Genomic DNA, 7,230 nt, shown 5'->3' on the forward strand with positions numbered 1-7,230 from the left:
CGTCACCTCTCCCCCCAGCTTCTTGGGTTGAAAGCTTGATTGATTCATTTATTTTCAATTTTTATGGTTTTCTATCATATGTGTTTAAGTTTACATATTTCCCTCAACATGCTACCTTATCAAAGCCATGGGCTCTGTATGTATGTAGTGCTCTTGTGATTCTAAATTTCCAGGTTTTTTTTCCAGGACTTAGTTAGCATAGTATTGTAAAATATCCAATAGGACAAATTTTTGTTGGTTTCCTTTCTGTTATTATTTTATAATTTATTTCCTTATAGTTCATAAATAGGGACTGTCAGAGTTTTCCTTTTGGGGGTTTTGTTATGAGATCTTTTGTGACCTGATGTACTTGGAGAATGTCTCATGAGATTTTGAAAAACTGCGTAATCTGTCGTAACTGTGTAATCTATTGGGCAAAAAACTATTTCTCTCCAGATATCTATTAAAGGATCATTGTTAGTTGTATTAGTCAGAACTTCTCAAGCCTTATTAGTTTTTGTAATAATTGGCCAGCCAGTTTCTTAGAGATGTGTTTAAAGCCACCTATTATAGGAATTTGTCAGTGTCTCTTCACATTCCTATTAGGGTTTACTTTATCTATTTTGAAGCTAAGATTTTTCAGCTCAGAAAGGTTTATGAGATATTTGGTAGCTGGTATTTTTCTAACTATGATACATTCCTTTTAGTGCTTTTCATTCTGAATTTCTTTCTGCGCAAAATGATTATGAATGTGTACCTGGCATGCCTCTTCTGTCTTTTCCCCCATAGCTTTATATTTGACTTTCCTGGGTCATTTCATTAGGTGTTATAATAACTGATGTATTTGCCCCTCTTTCTGGTAGTGACAGAGGTAACCAGTTGACCGCGTGCTCCCCCCTCCCCAGCGTGGAAGGTGACTGCCCAGTAAAGGGCTGCATCCTGGTAGAGTCACGTGATCAGTTCTCAGCTGTGGCATGTGAGTGGCAGTGATGGGAATCACTGAGGACTTGTCATTTTCTCAGCTTAGATTTAATGCCCATTAACTGGAGATGATTTTGCAGATAAGTGGAGGAAACAGAAGGGGAGGAAGGAGGTCTGTTTGTGTATTAATTCTGAACCTTCAAAGATCCAGGGGACCAGAGGTGTCTAAGTCATTGCTATGGTCTGAATGGTTGTATCTCCTTAAAATTTATGTGTTGAAATTCTAACTTTCAAGAAAGTGGCATTAAGAGGTAGGGCGTTTGAAAAGTGATTAGGTCATGGAATTGTTGTTTAATTGCTACGTCTTGTCCAACTCTTTGTGACCCCATGAACTGTAGCCTCCTTCTTCCTTGGGATATTCCAGGCAAGAATACTGGAGTGGGTCCTTCCTCAGGTCATGGAATTAGAGCCTGTATAAAAGAGACTCCAGGGAGATGCCTCATTCCTTCCGCTGTGTAAGGATGCAGTGAGAAAACAGCCATCTCTGAACCAGGAAGCAGGTTCTCACCAGACGTGGAATTAGCTATCACCTTGATCTTGGAAATTCCAGTTGCTCAAAGTATGAGAAATAAATTTCTGTTGTTGAAAAGCCTCAGTCTATGGCATTTTGTTATAGCACCTTGAATGGACTAAGCTAGTCTTGTTGGTGATGCAGATGACTTGCTTGATGTTCATCTTCCCTGTAAGTTTTCTGAGCCTCTTTGGCTTCCCTTTGTGGTTCACATGGTCTCCCTAGAGCTCAGCTTATGCTAGACACTTCATTAATATTTATTGGATGAATGAATGAAGTGCTGGCTATCTTCTTCTTCACATTTACTTTTTGGAGACCCCCATCTGGTTCTTTTGATAAGTGATCATTACTTATACCAGGCAAACAGATTTCTCAATAAGAAACCAAGCCAATGAATGAGGAAACAAGACCATAAAAAAAGAAGCCTACTCCTTGTGTCTGTACAAAAAAGGTCTGGATGACCCCGATAACCATGATTGTGTGGTCACTCATCTACAGCCAGACATCTAGGAGTGTAAAGTTAAGAGGAAGCATCACTATGAACAAAGATGGTGGAGGTGATAGAATTCTAGCTGAGCTATTTAAAATCCTAAAAGATGATGCTCTTAAAGTGCTATACTTAATATGCCAGCAAATTTGGAAAACTCAGCAATGGCCACAGGACTGGAAAAGTCAGTTTTCATTTCAATTCCAAAGAAAATAATGCCAAATAATGTTCAAACTACCACACAATTGTGCTCATTTCACATGCTAGCTAGGTAATGCTCAAAATCCTTCAAGCTAGCTTTCAACAATACATGAACCAAGAACTTTCAGATGTACAGGCTGGATTTTAAAAAAGCAGAGGAACCAAAGATTAAACTGCCAACATCTGTTGGATCATAGAAAAAACAAGAGAATTCCAGAAAAATATCTGCTTCATGACTTTGCTAAAGCCATTGATTGTGTGGGTCACAACAAACTGTGGAAAATTCTTTAAGAGATGGGATTACCAGACCACCTTACCTGCCTCCTGAGAAATCTGTATGCAGGCCAAAAGCAACAGTTAGAACTGGACATGGAACAATGAACTGGTTCAAAATTGGGAAAGGAGTATGTCAAAGCTGTATATTGTCACCTGTTTATTTAACTTCTATGCAGAGTACATCATGCAGAATGCAGGACTGGATGAAGCTCAAGCTGGAATCAAGATTGCCAAGATAAATATCAGTAACCTCAGACAGGCAGATGACACCACCCTTATGGCAGAAAGTGAAGAGGAGCTAAAGAACCTCTGATGGTGAAAGAGGAGAGTGAAAAAGCTGGCTTAAGACACAACATTCAAAAAATGAAGATCGTGGCATCTGGTCCCATCACTTCATGGAAATAAAATGGGGAAACAATGGAAACAGTGGCAGACTTTATTTTCTTGGGCTTCAAAATCACTGTGAACGGTGACTGCAGCCATGAAATTAAAAGATGCTTGCTCCTTGGAAGAAAAGCTATGGCAAACTTCGATAGCATATTACAAAGCAGAGGCATAACTTTGATGACAAAGTTCCAAATAGTCAAAGCTATGGTTTTTCCAGTAGTCATGTGTGGATGTGAGAGTCAGACCATAAAGAAGGCTGAGTGCCAAAGAATGGATGCTTTCAAACTGTGGTGCTGGAGAAGACTCTTGAGAGTCCCTTGGACAGCAAGGAGATCAGACCAGTCAATCCTAAAGGCAATCAAACCTGAATATTCTTTGGAAAGACTGATGCTGAAGCTGAATCCTCAATACTTGGCCATCTGATGCAAAGAACTGACTCATTGGAAAAGACCCTGATGGTGAGAAAGATTGAAGTCAGGAGGAGAAGGGGACGACAGAGGATGAGAATGTTGGATGGCATCACCGACTCAATGGACATGAGTTTGAGCTGTCTTCAGGAGATGATGAAGGCCAGGGAAGCCTGGCAAGCTGCGGTCCACGGGGTTGCAAAGAGTTGGACATGACTGAGCAACTGAAACGACCTTGTGTCTTTAATCATCTGTTATCCCAAGAGTGACTAGAAAAGCTGTAAATTGAGATTAATGGAAACAAACTGTAAATAATAGCAAAGAGCTGTGTTTCAGACTCTGAGCTGGTGCTTTTTATACAGTTATTCATTTGATTCTCACAGTAGCTACCACATAGGTATTATTCTCCCTGTTTTGTAGATGAGTCCATCGGGTTGCAGGGTTGGACATGACTGAAGTGACTTGGTAGGCATGTACGCAACTGAGACTTCTATCGCTTATGAAAAGAATTCAGTGACCTGATGTTCAAGGCTCAGTTGCTTGGTTTTAGGAAGCCATTTAATTTCTTTGAGCCTCAGTTTCCTCAGTTGTAGAATAGGGATAACAACGATACTGATTTTCACCTCCTCGCAGAATTATTGCAAAGACTAAATGAGGGGATGTTTAGGAGGACACTGTTTTGCAAACTACTAAACTCTACATATATTGGTTATTTTGTGTCTACGGGAGAAACTTGGGCTTCCCTGGTGGCTCAAGAGTAAAGAACCTGCCTGCCAATGCAGGAGACATGATCCCTGGGTCAGGAAGATCCCCTAGAGAAGAAAACGGCAATCCACTCCAGTATTTCTGCCTAAGAAGTCCCAAGGACAGGGGAGATTAGAGGGCTAAAGTCCATGGGTTGCTACGAGTCAGACATGACTTAGTGACTAAACAACAATGACAACAACATTGGAGAAACTTAAGGTCAGATTTTGAAATTTCTCAATTTGGGTAGAAGCTCTTTCACATGCAACTTCTCAGTTATTCAGAGCAGAAATAATGCTCCCAGTCCCCTGAGAGACCATTTTCTTCTCTTTTAAGTGTTCAACTTTCTCCGCGGTGCTGTTTGCAGGTAGGCAAGGCTTAACCAAGTTTCTCTTCCTCAAATCAGTTTCTTAATTTGTATGGGGGGAAGTGTTGCATAAGCTCATTTTACTGTTGCCCAGCCTTTCATAAATCTTTCATAGTGTTGTTGAAAGAGGCCTTAGTTGGTTGTCACGAGCCCAGCCTGGAGCTGAGCCTTGACACTCAGCAACCTTTTGACGATGGTCAGAAACTACTGCAAGCTCCCCATCTGTAAGGCAATGGGTGGGGCTCTTTCCCTAAGCGCCCCTTTCTGCAGCTTAAGAGTGACTGCAAAGGGTCTTAAGCAAAACTGCACATTGTCTGCAAAAAGTCTGCATCTCAGCAACATGGTCTGCAGTGGAATTTATATTTAGTTGCAATGGGGTCACCCCCCCCCCCGCTTTTATGGTAGTTTTAGAACTTCCTACCTCCGACTATCTTTTATTACAGCTGTGCCCCCTTTTTGCTCTACTGATGCAGGTGAGATGCAAATATGCTTCTTGCAATTTTTGCTGGGGCTCCTGGCAGGAAATTGACAGATGAACAGATAGAACTGTTGTAGAAGTACATATTGGAGCTGGCAGGCTATGGGGGCAAGACGTGTGGATCACCACACAAGAAAAATGGGGCAAATAGCTGGACAAGGAGGAAAGAAGATTTGAATCTCAAAGGAGGGATGAGAAATGGGTTAGTTTCCGAGATCTCTGGCTCTGGGACTCAAAGATAGCACTGCTGACTTGAGTGTGGCCAAGATAGAACTATATTTTAAAAGAAAAATCAGATCATGACACTCCCCTGTGTAAAACTCTTCAACGGATTACCGTCTCACTTAAAAATAAAAGAATCTGTCCTTATATTGGCTGACAAAGGCTCCCTGGTCTAAGTTTTGCTGTTTCTCCTTATTTTCTGCCAGTCTTTTCCTTGTTCCCTGTGGGCCAACAACGCTGGTTTCTCTGGGTTCCTTAGCAGGGTGCTGCCCCAGGGCCTTTGCTCATGCTGTTTCCTCTGCCTGGAACACCCTCTCCCTTTATCCAAGTGGCCATATCACCTTCTTAGAGACATGTCCTGACCACCCAAACTGAAAAAGCCAGTCTCACTCCCAGCTTTCTTTGTTCCCCGGCTCAAATTTGTTTTGCTTTGTGGCGCTCACCACCACTTGACCTTGCTCTGTAAATGGAGCTGTTCGATGTCTGCGTCTTTCACTGGCCTGTGAGCATCTCAAGGAGCAGGAGCTTTGTGAGGTTCTCCATGGTGCCTTCGGGGCACAGTTCAGTGCCTGACACATATGTGGAGTGAATGAATGAATGAGCAATAAATGAATGAAGAGATGGATGGGGCAGAGGATGCTAGGCTTATCTGAAGGTCTGTCTAGCCAAAGTTATGGTTTTTCCAGTAGTCACGTATGGATGTGAGAGTTGGACTATAAAAAAAGCTGAGCACTGAAGAATTGATGCTTTTGAACTGTGGTGTTGGAGAAGATTCTTGAGAGTCCCTTGGACTGCAAGGAGATCCAACCAGTCCATCCTAAAGGAAATCAGTCCTGAATAGTCAGTGGAAGGACTGATGTTGAAGCTGAAACTCCAATACTTTGGCCAGCTGATGTGAACAACTGACTCATTGGAAAAGACCCTGATGCTGGGAAAGATTGAAGGCAGGAGGAGAAGGGGACAACAGGGGATGAGATGGTTGGATGGCATCACTGACTCAATGGACATGAGTATGAGTAAACTCTGGGAATTGGTGATGGACAGGGAGGCCTGGCGTGCTGCAGTCAATGGGGTCGCAAAGAGTCGGACACGACTGAGCGACTGAACTGAACTGAATTGAGTGAAGCTTTGGGACCCGCTTCTGGTTCCTCAGATCCTCCTCCGTCATCTTAATCTTTGGCCTCTTATTTCCATGTGTTTCTTTTTTTAATTGGAATATAATTGCTCTACAGTGTTGTGTTCCTTTCTGCTGTACAAAGAAGTGAATCAGCTATGTATATATATACCCCCTCCCTCTTGTACATCCCTCCTCCACCCCCACCCCATCTCACCCATCTAAGTGAGCTCATCACAAGCTGAGCTTTCTGTGCTTTATGGCAGGTTCTCACTAGCAATCTATTTGATGCACAGTGAAGTGAGTGTAGTGAAGTCGCTCAGTTGTGTCCGACTTTTTGCAACCTCATGGACTGTAGACTACCACACCCCTCCGTCCATGGGATTTTCCAGGCAAGAGTACTGGAGTGAGTTGCCATTTTCTTCTCCAGGGGATCTTCCCAACCCAGGGATTGAACCTGGGTCTCCTGCATTGCAGGCAGACGCTTCTACCCTCTGAGCCACCAGGGAAGCCACCAAGTAAGTAAGACAGTCCAAGTAACCAAAAATCATATCAGCATAACTCAATTTTGCTTCATCTATTTTGCGAACTCCAGGAAACCCATAATCACCATAGCTGTCAAAGTCCCCCCTTCCTCTCGTGTTCATTGTAGATATACAACACAGGTGCAGTTTTCAAGAACACCACACCTAAAACACTCCCATGGTCCCTCCCCTGCACACCTCCTGTATTCCTTCTCCCTTCCCCACTTCTCTCACTCGGAAGACTTACCTTGGAGGAAAGAGGACGGAAAGAGATGGAACTTTTCCTTAGGCACCACAGGCATGAAGTCCAGTTTCCTCACCCAGGAATAATAGCAAACTCTACCTCCTGGAATTGAGGGAGGATCAGCCCAGTGAGTGCACAGGGAGTGGGGATCTCCATCAGAGCAGAGAAAACAGTTTTCTGTGTATTTTCCTTCTTCTCTGCTGCAGTTGCCCCCAGGATGCATAGAAGCAGAAAGGGATACCGCTGACCCCAGTGAAAGAATTATCTGGATGCTTAAGATCTTGTGGGATGTGAGGGCAAGGTGTGGG

The 7,230-nt window shown here is 43.1% G+C and overlaps 1 non-coding gene across 1 annotated transcript; it reads right to left on the reverse strand.

The window, feature by feature from the left end:
* Window positions 1-6,590: 6,590 nt before the first annotated feature.
* Window positions 6,591-6,663, reverse strand: TRNAC-GCA (transfer RNA cysteine (anticodon GCA)). Its single transcript has one exon. It is a non-coding gene; the product is annotated as a tRNA-Cys (tRNA).
* Between the last annotated feature and the right edge of the window lie 567 nt (window positions 6,664-7,230).

This window comes from Muntiacus reevesi, chromosome 21, assembly GCF_963930625.1.
Source record: "Muntiacus reevesi chromosome 21, mMunRee1.1, whole genome shotgun sequence".
In the NCBI taxonomy this organism is placed as follows: Eukaryota; Metazoa; Chordata; class Mammalia; order Artiodactyla; family Cervidae; genus Muntiacus; species Muntiacus reevesi.